The sequence below is a fragment of the Gossypium hirsutum genome, chromosome A10 (genome assembly GCF_007990345.1).
Source record: "Gossypium hirsutum isolate 1008001.06 chromosome A10, Gossypium_hirsutum_v2.1, whole genome shotgun sequence".
NCBI classification, from domain to species: domain Eukaryota; kingdom Viridiplantae; phylum Streptophyta; class Magnoliopsida; order Malvales; family Malvaceae; genus Gossypium; species Gossypium hirsutum.
In genome coordinates, this window is record NC_053433.1 from 115,179,999 (window position 1) to 115,192,411 (window position 12,413).

Consider the following 12,413-nt stretch of genomic DNA (forward strand, 5'->3'; position numbering starts at 1 on the left):
TTAGTAACTTTGGGTTTAATTTCTTTTTTCAGAAAAAGATGGGGTGGTATCAGTTTTCCTTAGCCAAAAGAGGCAGCTTCACACATCAAGGTCATGGGACTTTATGGGATTCAACAGAAAAGTCAAAAGAACTGTCTTCGAAAGTGACATCATCATCGGAATGCTTGACACCAGGATTTGGCCGGAATCTCAAAGCTTTAACGACACCGAATTCGGTGCAATTCCAGCAAAATGGAATGGCACTTGCCAAACCTCAGCCAATTTCACTTGCAACAGGTAAAAGTCAAAAAACAATCATTGAAAATTTAGATTGAAATCCGTTAGTTCAACTGGATGAATCAGATATCAATTGATTCAGCGGTTCAACTATATAGATTTAACCATGTTGATGGGAGGAAGGAGATATCTTCGAAATATTGTCTATCGGGAGTTAACGAACTCCACAATTGGTCAATGTTGTTTCCAATCACGGTTTCATCTTTGAACTTTGTAAAGAGCTCGAGTGCTTGAAAGAACGGATTCATTGGGATAAACCGGGCATGGTGCATGACCACCTATGAATTATACTTGATAGGGTTTGAATCCGTGCCTTATAGCATATAGGGCACTTATGGACAACTATACTACCACTTGGATATAGTCTGTCCCGCCGAGCCGCTCCCACTTTGTTGAATTAGTTGCCTCTTTAAGCAACCCTAAACATTGGGCTCTCGTTAGAGTTGAAAGATAAAACACCTCATTAAATACAATACCGACCCCTTAAGGGACTGTCGACTCTCGGTGGACCACACTTTAAACAAATTTTCAAAAGAAATTTGCCTTCCATCAGCAAATCATATCATTCTCGAAATAGAAAATAAATTTTATGGTATTTTTATTAAGTTTGAGCATATTAAACCATAATTTAGTTGATTTTATAATACAAATTATAACATGTTTTTACTTAATTTAATTAATTTAAAATTTTGGCCCATCCCCAATTATAAAAAAAAAATTAATTAATTTATGATAGAATAATGGGATTTGTTCCTTTATTCTTGTGTTTTAAATAACCGTAGTTTTATTTGATTTTTATTGATTTCTTAATGTAATTTGATCTCGATTGATTTGGTGTCGTATCCGATGTTTTATTCTTTTAAAAGGAACACATAAATTAAACTCAGAAATATTAAGCCTTAATGACGCTATGATTCTCTTTCAGGAAAATAATTGGAGCTAAGTGGAGGAGTGTATAATTTGGATTCACGAAAGTGTTGGGGAATTTACTGTTAGGAAGTTGTCTCAATTGTTGTCCTTTGATGGAATGGGAGCTATTGATTTCCCGTTTGGCAGGATTTGGAAGCTGAACGTACCACCAAAAGTTTGGAATTTTTCTGCGGATGTTGGTTATTAAGCGTATTCCAATTAAGGATTTTCTGATTAGTCAGGGGGTGAATCTGGATCCGTAAAGCAGTGGCTGTCCATGGTGCGACAGGGAAAGCATAAATCACATGTTCTTTGTGTGTAATTTTGTGAATGGATTTTGGTTACGAATTTTCAGTTGGTGGGGTGTTGATTGGAAACCGGTGGAGAATTTTGTGGAATTTTTTACTATGTGTTGCGATGTGAATTGGTTTGGTATTTAAAAAAGTTTATGGTCAATAATGATTGCAGTGTTATGTTGGACTGTGTGGTTAGTTTGGAACGATCAAATGTTTGAAAGGGTATCGACGAATCTTGCTACAATGTTGTTTCACTCTAAAATAAGAGCTTTGATGTGGGCTATGGTATTGCATGAAGAATGCCAATTTTTGGAAGGGGATTGGTGGTCTTGGCTAGTGAAATGTCGCCCCTCATTAAATATGAAAAACATGAATGTTTCCCGTTAGGAGCCACCTCCAACTGAGTGGATGAAATTCAATGTGGATGGTGTTGTTTTAGAGGAGGTTGTAGGGCGTGGTGGAGTTTTGAGAGATGAAAAAGGAGTGGGTTGTGCGCTATTCTTAGGGCGAGTTGAAGCTAAGGGAACAGGTTTGGCAGAAATAATAGCAATTAAAATAGCAGTGGATATGTATACTGAAGTGAGTAGGAAGGCGCATGTTCCATTAATAATCGAATTATGCTCGACTGCTGGATCGAAATGGTTTTCAAAAAGGTATTATAGACCATGGTTACTACAAAAATTTCTTGGGGACATCAACTAGCTCATTTTTAGATTGCGGTTACTGATCGGAAAAGTAATGGTATGGTAGACACGTTGGCAAAAGTAAGCATATCGAGATCTTCTCTTTTTAGAGCCTCGTGGTGAATTTGTTAAATTCATTATTGTATTTGTTGTGAGGAGATATTTGATTCGGATTGTTTGTTGAAACATTGTTGTAATTCTTTTGTTCTTGAAAGAGTTGGTGGTTCCAACGTGTTGCTTGAATTATGTTACTCGATTGAGAAAAAGAAAAATTATGTTGTCTCATTTAACTGGAATGGTAATTTTCACCTTTGATAAATTATATGTTTAAAAAATCTATCAAACTAAATTCTAAGGAATAGACAATCTATTTAGAAATCTTTTACTTTATTTTAAAATTATATGTTTAAAAAATCAGCTAAAATCTTTATCATTCATGTTTGTTTTAGGATTTATATTTGGGGTTCTTAATTGTCCTTTTTAATCAAGTTTTTTCTAGAGTTCAAACTTGCATTATCTCCTCAAAAGTGTTATGTGTCTTACCACTATACCCAAAGATTATTAATAACTAGCTGCAATGTCAACTCGTAATTGAAAATACTGTTGTTGGAGTTGTGGGACTCAAATTCTAAGAGATTACTTGCAAGTTAAGTTAAACAAAATATATCTTATTTCTAAAAGATTTAGCATTTATGAGTATAATATATTTAACATTTATTAGCATAATATATTTGACCTTGATTAGAATTAGGTTTTTTCAACCTATAAATAGATGTAGTTGAAACTTCTCTTGTAATCGTTCGAATTCGACATAGTGAATTTTCTTCTCCTCTGCCTGTGGTTTTTTCCCAAAAGGGTTTCCACGTAAAATCAGTGTGTTCTTTATTTTAATTTAATTTAATTTAATTTTTTATTTTCAAAAATTGGTATCAAGCTTCCGGCTAGTTCATATCGATCACGGCAATGGCGTCTGTAGACACTCAATTTTGCCCGGGCCCAGAAATAAGTCCAAAAACAAAAATAATAAAGCCCAAAAAAAAATGAAGTCCAAGTTCAGTCCAAAATTACAAACATATAATTTGGCCCAATCAGAATGGCCCATTACTTGAAAAGATTTAAGGTTCATCTATAAACTTGACTCATATAGAAATATAATCTTTAAGGATATGCAATCTTAGATATGATATGCAATCTTAGATATGATACAATCTTAGATATGATATGCAATCTTAGATATGATATGCAATCTTGAAGATATGATCTTGTAATCTTGGAGATTTAATTTGTAGATATCCTTTAATCTTAACCGTTGATGTAATTGATCTGTACCGTTGGATTTAGGGAGGCTCAACTATAAATAGAGGCCTCTCCCTTCATTGTAAATCACTTGAGTTTTGGGAAGCAATAAGAATTCTTGAGAGCATTCATTCAAATTTCTCTCCCTCTTACGTTCTTACTCTATGTGGTTTGTTCTTATTTTATTCTTCGTCTATCTTAGTTTTTCAACTTTTTTTTATTTTAATTTCTTCATTTTTCAAATATGCATATTTATTCCTATCTTTTATACATTTGATTATATATTTTATATATTATAATATTTGACCTTTTATATAGTTTATTTTCAAATATATTTTCTATGCATGTATATATATTATATTATCATTTCATGTATTTTGAACTATTGCATTATATTTTAATAATTTGTAAATGTTCTATTTATTCATTTTTTTAGTGTATGTCATTTATCTTATTTGTGTATAGTTTCATTTTTTATATGCTATGTTTAATTATTTCTTTTATGTGCTATTTTATGATATATATTGTTGTATAATTTTTGCATGTATTATGTTTTTCTTTTAGTTTACTCATGTTTTTTATCTTATATTTACCCTAGTATGATTTTTTTATTAAACGTATGTTCATGTTATTTAGTTTTGTCTTAATGATATTATTTATGTTTGTATGGAAATGTTAGAATATTTTGTACATCTATACTTCATGATGCATTAATATGTCATCCTAAAACGTCATTTAAAATAATATTTCAAGTTTTTTTTTAAAAAAAAATTGAAGGCAATGCTTGATGTTTGGAAACTTCGAGAAAGGTAGTGCCCTAACTTATTGGGTTGTAACTTTTCTCGTTGAGTTCGAATAGTCAAGCACCCTTCTAAGTTTTTAAGTTTTTTTTAAAGTGCAAGCAACTGTCTCGGAATTTCAAGCCGTTGTGTCCTAACTTATTGGATATGGCGTTTTGTTGTTTCGAGATATAGATTTCCAAAAAGGCTAACTTAGTGTCAAATATTTTAAAAATATTGTGTCCTAACTTATTGGATGTAATATTTTGATTCACTGGATACAAGTGAACCCTAATTTTCAAAATCAAAAATATTAAAAGAGGACTGCATCTTAAAATTTTTTAAATTTCTGACATTAAAGGCACTTGATAATCAATTAGGTACCAATTTTTTGGGCATTACGAGGGTGCTAACCCTTCCTCGTACGTAACCGACTCCCGAATCCGTTTTCTCGACTTTCATAGACCAAAATTAATGTTTTAAAACAAAACATTTTATAAGGTGATCCAATCACACTTAAGATTGGTGGCGACTCCCGTTTTCATTTTTAAAGTCGATTTCCATTTTCCTAAAACTCGATTTAAAAATGGTTTCGACAGCATCTTTGAAGTATGAAATTTCGCTGTTGGATCGCAACACCAGATTTGCGTTATGGCAGATTAAGGTGCAAGTAGTTCTTACGCAGATGGATTTGGAGGATGCCCTGCTAAGGATAAATAAGATGCCTTCAACATTAACAGATGAAGAGAAGAAGCGTAAGGATCGAAAGGCATTAACATAATGACATCTACATTTGTCCAGCAAAATTTTTCAGGATGTAATGAAGGAAAAGACCGCTGCTGCATTATGGAAGAGGCTGGAACAAATATATATGCCGAAAACTCTAACAAGTAAGTTGCATATGAAGCAGCGTCTTTATGCTCATCGTTTGGAGGAAGGTGCGTCTGTACACGAACACTTAACAGTGTTTAAAGAAATCTCTCAAACTTGGAGGTCATGGAGGTTTAGTATGATAACGAAGATCTGGGGTTGATTCTACTTTGTTCATTGCCCCCGTCTTATTCAACATTTAGAGACACGATTTTATATAGCTTCGAGTCTCTCACAGTTGATGAGGTTTATGATTCTTTAACCTCATATGATAAGATGAAGCATCTTGTGGTTAAATCCGACTCTTAGGGAGAGGGTCTCATTGTTCGTGGGAGACAAGATCAGAATGGTGATGATGATCGTGGAAGGACACAGGAATGAAATCCTCGCAGTAAATCTAAGGGTAGATCAAAGTCTTCAAATAGAGGTAAAACTTGTAACTTCTGTAAGAAGAAAGGGCACATTAAACCTGAGTGCTATAAGCTACAGAACAAGATTAAAAGGGAGGCTGCGAATCAAAAAGGAAAAAAACCAGAAAATTTCGGTGAAGCCGATGTTGTAAAAGACTACAGCAATGGTAAACTTCTAGTCGCTTCTGTCAAAAATTCTAAAGTGAGCGAGAAGTGGATACTTGATTCAGGTAGCACCTTCCACATGAGTCCCAATCGGGATTGGTTTACAACTTATGAAACAGTGTTTGAAAGTGTTGTTTTGATGAGAAATGATGCTTCATGTAAAATCGCAGATGTTGGAACAATTAAAGTTAAGATGTTTGATGGAGTTGTTAGAACACTTAGTGACGTACGACATGTTCCAGAATTGAAAAGAAATTTAATTTCGTTGAGTACTCTTGATTCTAAAAGGTACAGATACACAGCTGAAAATAGAGTTTTAAAGATTTCCAAAGGTTTTCTTGTTGTGACGAAAGGGTAGAGAAATACTACCAAGTTATATGTTTTGCAGGGTTCTACTGTTACTGGTGATGCAGTTGTCGCTTCCTATTCCTTGTCAAATGATGATATTACTAAAATTTGGCATATGCGCCTAGGGCATATGAGTGAGAATGGCATGACAGAATTGAAGAAAAGAGGACTTTTTGATGGGTAAGGAATTTGCAAATTGAAGTTCTGTGAGCACTGTGTTTTTAGGAGGCAAAAGAGAGTTCGATTCACCAGAGGAATTCATAACACTAAGGGAACGATGGAGTATATTCATTCTGATCTGTGGGGGCCATCCAGAGTGCCTTCGAAAGGTGGAGCTAATTATATGCTAACTTTTATTGATGATTTTTTTAGAAAAGTTTGGATGTTCTTCCTGAAGCAGAAAAGTTATGTGTTTTCCACATTTAAGTCTTGGAAAATTATGATTGAAAAATAGACGGAAAAAAAAATAAAATATCTCCACACAGACAATGACTTAGAGTTCTGTTCTGATGAGTTTAATAGATTGTGCAAGTCAGAAGGGATCGTGAGACACTTGACAGTTTGTTATACTTCATAGTAAAACGGCATTGCAGAATGAATGAACAGAACAATCATGGAGAATGTTCGATGTATGTTGTCAAATGCCAACTTATCGAAGTTGTTTTGGGTAGAAGCAGCCTCTACTGCATGTTTTTTGATCAACCAATCTCCATCTGTTGCCATTCAGAAAAAGACTCCACAAGAGGTATGGTCTGGTAATCCTGCTAATTATTCTGACTTAAAGATCTTTGGGTGTCCTGCGTATACTCATGTTGATAATGGAAAATTAGAACTGAGATCCATTAAATGTGTTTTTCTTAGTTATAAAGCCGGTGCAAAAGGGTATAAGTTATGGTCTCTTGAAAATAGAAAAGTTGTGATTAGCGAAGATGTTTTTTTTTTGATGAAACTGCTATGCTACCTAACTTATCTTTTAAAGACTCTTCCAATAAAGAAAATCAAAAGCAGGTGGAGCATCAGATTAATACAAAGTCGACTCCTCAAGCTAGTACAAAAATTGAGAATAGAGTTGCTTCTTCACCGCAATACTCTATTGCCAAAAATAGAGCTAGAAGAGAAATCAAACCTCCAAAGAAGTATGCCGAGGCTGATCTAGTTGCTTATGCTTTAAATGTGGCTGAATATATAGATGCAAACCAAGAGCATCTAATTATTCTGAGGTAGTTAACTGTGAAGACTCAGAAAAGTGGATGTTTGCTATGCAAGAGGAGATGAAATCACTCCACAAAAACAGAACATGGGATATTGTGAAACTTCCTAAAGGTAGAAAGACTATTCATTGTAAATGGGTGTTTAAAAAGAAAGAAGGGACTCTAGAAGTAAAAGAACCCAAATATAAAGCAAGGCTTGTTGCAAAGGGTTACAGTCAAATTTCAAGAGTGGACTTCACAGATGTGTTCTCCCAGTTGTGAAGCATAGTTCGATTTGAACTTTGCTTAGTATTGTGGCCATGTATGATTTGGAGCTTGAGCAGTTAGATGTAAAAACTGCATTTTTGCATGGAGAACTTGAGGAGGACATTTACATGTAACAACCAGAAGGTTTTACAGTCTCAAAAAAAAAGGACTATGTTTGCTTGCTGAAAAAGTCCCCTTACGGTTTGAACCAGTCGCCAAGACAGTGGTACAAGAGGTTTGATTCCTTTATGACTTCTCGTGATTTCAAAAATAGTTTTGACAGTTGTGTTTACCTTAAGAAAAACAGTGATGGTTCTTTCGTGTATCTACTTCTTTATGTTGATGACATGTTGATAGCAGCAAAAGATAAAGGAGAGATAAGAAAGGTCAAAGCCCAACTAAGTGAAGAATTTGAGATGAAAGGTTTGGGGCCAGCAAGGAAGGTACTTGGTATGGAGATTTTCAGATATAGAAAAGCAAGTAAATTGTACCTAAGTCAGAAGGGGTACATTGAGAAATTTCTTTGCAGGTTTAATATGTAGAGTGCTAAGACTGTTAGTACTCTTTTAGCAGCCCATTTCAGACTTTCAACGGCTTTGTCTCCACAATCAGATGATGAGATTGAGTACATGTCACATGTTCCATACTCTAGTGCAGTAGGATCTCTCATGTATGCTATGGTTTGTTCACGTCTAGATTTATCATATGCAGTCAGTATAGTTAGCAGATACATGGCGCGGTGAATCCAGAAAAAGAACACTGGAAAACAGTTCAGTGGATTGTAAGATACTTATGAGGTACTACTGATGTCTACTTACAGTTTGGAAGAACTAGAGATGGAGTCTTGGGTATGTTGATGCTGATTCTGCTGGAGACCTTGATAGAAGAAGATCTCTCACAGATTATGTCTTTACAATCGGAGGTTGTGCAATCAATTGGAAAGCAACTTTGGAAACTACAGTTGCTTGGTCTACCACTGAAGCTGAGTACATAGAGATTACTGAGGCTTGTAAAGAAGCTATTTGGTTGAAGGGACTCTTTAGTGAACTCAATGAAGACCTTTAAATCAGTACAGTATTTTGTGACAGTCAGAGTACAATCTTCCTTACAAAAAATCAAATGTTTCATGAGAGAACAAAACACATTGATGTTCGGCATCATTTTGTTCGTGATATTATTGCTCGTGGTGATATTGTTGTGAGCAAAATTAGTACTCATGAAAATCCTGCAGATATAATGACTAAGTCACTTCCTATAACCAAGTTTGAGCATTGCTTAGACTTGGCTGGTGTTCATTGTTGAAGTTAAACCCTTAAGGGGTTTTATGGAAGAGGTGAAAAATTTGTTCATTGAGAATTCGTGTCAAGGTGGAGATTGTTAGAGTTGTGTGACCCAAATTCTAAGAGATTGCTTGTAAGTCAAGTTAAACAAAATATATCTTCTTTTTAGAAGATTTAGTATTTAGAAGTATAATATATTTAGCCTTTATTAGCATAATATATTTGACCTTGATTAAAATTAGGTTTTTTCAACCTATAAATAGATGTAGTTGAAACTCCTCTTTTAATTTTTCGAATTCAACATAGTGAATTTTCTTTTCCTCTGCCCGTGGTTTTTTCCCGAAAGGGTTTCCACGTAAAATTAGTGTGTTCTTTATTTTTATTTTATTTTATTTTTTATTTTCACAAATGAAAATCTATTTAAAGTTAAAATCAATAAATTATGAAAATTATGACAATCAGTATGTTGTCCGATTCCCGATCTGGTGAAACCATGTCTTGAGACACATTATTCAAATTTAATAGATTGAGGTTGAATTCGAATCTGACTGTATTTTTTACCCCGAGAAATTTTGAGACATGTTAAATGAAGTCGATTATCGTCTAGAATGTATGTACATGAATATGAATATGAATGAATTTGGAATATAAGAAAATTATTTGTTAAACTTTATGAATTTGCATTGAGTTATCTGAGTTGTTCTTGCAATGTAGTTAGACGTCTCTCATTTGAATTCAATGATTGAGTCGGGTGTGGGGTGTCCGATCAATCCAATCCGATTTACACTACAGTGGCCGATGCTTTTATTTTTATAACCACTATTAATGAAACACATTTGTATTTGAATCAGATAAAGAAACATTTAACTCTTAAATTTGGTAATTTTTGTCACCTTGGTATTAATTTTTTTCAAGATCATATGGATATTTGATACTAAAAATGAGTAGTTATGCATATATTGATACTCAAATTGACAAGGGGTTCTTGAAGTCGCAACCTCGTTCAACAGTGAATGGCGTCGTGATGTCTAATCGTTAATATATTATACCAACAACAATAGCTTAGGTTAAAGAAAGCTGCTTCGTTATATTTTAAAATATTCAGAATAATATTTACTGTTTTTTTAATTTAATTAAAATGATATTTATGAGAATTGTTTTAAAGATTAACTACGGGAATTTTATAAAATTAAAAATAAAAATAATCACTTATCCTTTAACATTAATTATCCTAATTTAAATTCCATATTATCTAATAACTTTTTTTATCAATAATTAATTAAAAATATGAAAAGATTAGGACTTCGAAATATATCTCAATTCTAATTTATCTAATATTATTTTATTAAACAAATATTTTTAAATTAAATATTAAAAAATTAATAAGTCGGTTAAACTTAACCCTAAGTCTACATAAAGTCAAGACAACAAAATATTTCAGATAAAAAATTGCACTTGTTTTTTGGAGCTGTAAGCACATTCTTCAATGTCAGATAATCAAGTTTTCATGGATCCATTAATGTTGAAGGAAGAAAAAGGCGAAGCTTTCCTTAGATCAATTCCTCCTGGTTATAGATTCAAACCGAGGGATGACGAGATTATTAATTTTTACTTGAGACCCAAAATCTTTGGTTTGCCATTGCCACCCAACAGAATCAAAGAGGTTTTTCTCTACAACTATGATCCCCAAACTCTTACAGGTACCCAGTTTTTCTTTTCTTAGCTTTTTCTTTTGTTTTCTTTAAGCTTTTCCATGATTTTGGTGGTGTTGTTTTGTCTTGGTTATTTTTATCAATAGCGATGAGCAACAATGCACTCTCAAATGGGGTTGGAAACGAATATTATTTATTCACGCCAAGAGATCGAAAATACGCAAATGGTTCGAGGCCGGCGAGGAATGCCGGTAACGGGTATTGGAAAGCTACCGGAGCTGATAAGTTGATCTGTCGTAAAGGAAAGAAGATTGGATTGAAGAAGAGTTTAGTCTTTTACCAAGGGAAACCACCAAAAGGTGTTAAAACAAATTGGCTCATGCATGAATACGTATTAACCGATGCTCCGATTAGAAAAAGACTCGGCAATGAAGACATGCGGGTACGATCCTCCAAAAATTATCTTATCGTGTATTCCAATTCGAATTCGTCACTTATTTTTCTTTTGTTTTTTCAGCTTGATGATTGGGTGTTGTGTAGACTATATAAGAACCTTAGGGAAAAAAGGCTAAAACATGAAACCTTACAAGAAGGTCATCAAGAGGAAGCTCAAGCGGAAGCTGATACAAGTGCAATTGTAGCTTACGATGGAGCCCAAATGGTTCAACAAGAAGGTCATCAAGTGGAAAGTGAAGCTGAAGCTGATACAAGTGAAATTCTACCATACAACGGAACTCAAATGGTTGAAAATGGGATTGCATTTGCACCTCTTTATGAACCCATAAATACTAGTTCCCAAATGCTTGAACATGGGATTGCATTTGCACCTCTTTATGAACCCATAAATACTAGTTCCCAAATGCTTGAAAATGGGATTGCATTTGCACCTCTTTATGAACCCATTGATTATGGTGTTTTTGAACCAGCACTATTCATGCAGCAGCACTTTTCTAGTGATTTCGATCTTGATCAGTTCAATCAAGATCCTCACACTGGGTTGCCACCACCATTTTAAGTTGTTTCCAGATTAGTTATATTGTTTACTTTAGACTTCAATTACAAATTAGGAATGATAATGTTGACGTTGTAATTGAATGTAGAATTTTTTGTTGATGTGTATGTATTTACTGTTATTTATTTGTGTTTATAATATTTTTTAGAATTCTTCATTACCTTTAAGTTTATTTGCCTCATCTTTGGTTAATTTAGCTGCAAATCCATTGAAACTCCAACGGTGGCTATGGAGCAAAACATCGGACGCAAGTTAATAGATTGCATAAATAATTCATAAACCCAAGTTAAATATCAACGAATCCGAAGTTAGTTTATTTGTTATGTCAGTAAATTATGAGCTAGTAATTTTCATAATGAATCGGTTGATTTAAATCGGGTTAAATTGATTAATCAGAGAAATTAATCAATGTTAAGTTGATTTGGCTATGTCACTTTATATTATTTAAATTGATTTGTTCAATTATTTTATAAAATGATAGGTTAAGTTGAGTAAATTGAAAAAATTGACTCAACTGACCTTTTGCACGTCTATACCAACAACTACAGACTACATACTTCGCAATATTAAGCTAACATTGAAGACTAACAATTTCGAGATAGATAAGTACAAACCCTAAATATAATTTGTAAAATGGATATTAAGGATAGAAAAAAATTGCTCAAGACATAATTTCTTTTCTTGAACGGTACCGATTACATACATACTAATTTCTTTTACCCATAGGAAGAATTATTAGAAATCGATCGATGATTAATCTCGAAACACATCAACTTTGATAGAGTTTCTTGTAATCAATGGTGGGGATTGATCAGCTTTGATAGAATTATTAGAAATCGATTGAAGGCACATATATCATTGGTGAAGAATGATGACGCCGTACATTTTCTTGTAATCAACATTTGTGGCGGAAAGATATATCATTGGTGAAGAATGAAAGGATCATAGAAATTGGTAAAAGCGGGCAATGGACAAACATT

The 12,413-nt window shown here is 33.6% G+C and overlaps 1 pseudogene; it reads left to right on the forward strand.

Moving 5' to 3' along the window:
* The first annotated feature begins 10,204 nt into the window (after positions 1-10,204).
* LOC107936647 (NAC transcription factor 29-like) lies at positions 10,205-11,496 on the forward strand (annotated as a pseudogene).
* Positions 11,497-12,413: the final 917 nt, after the last annotated feature.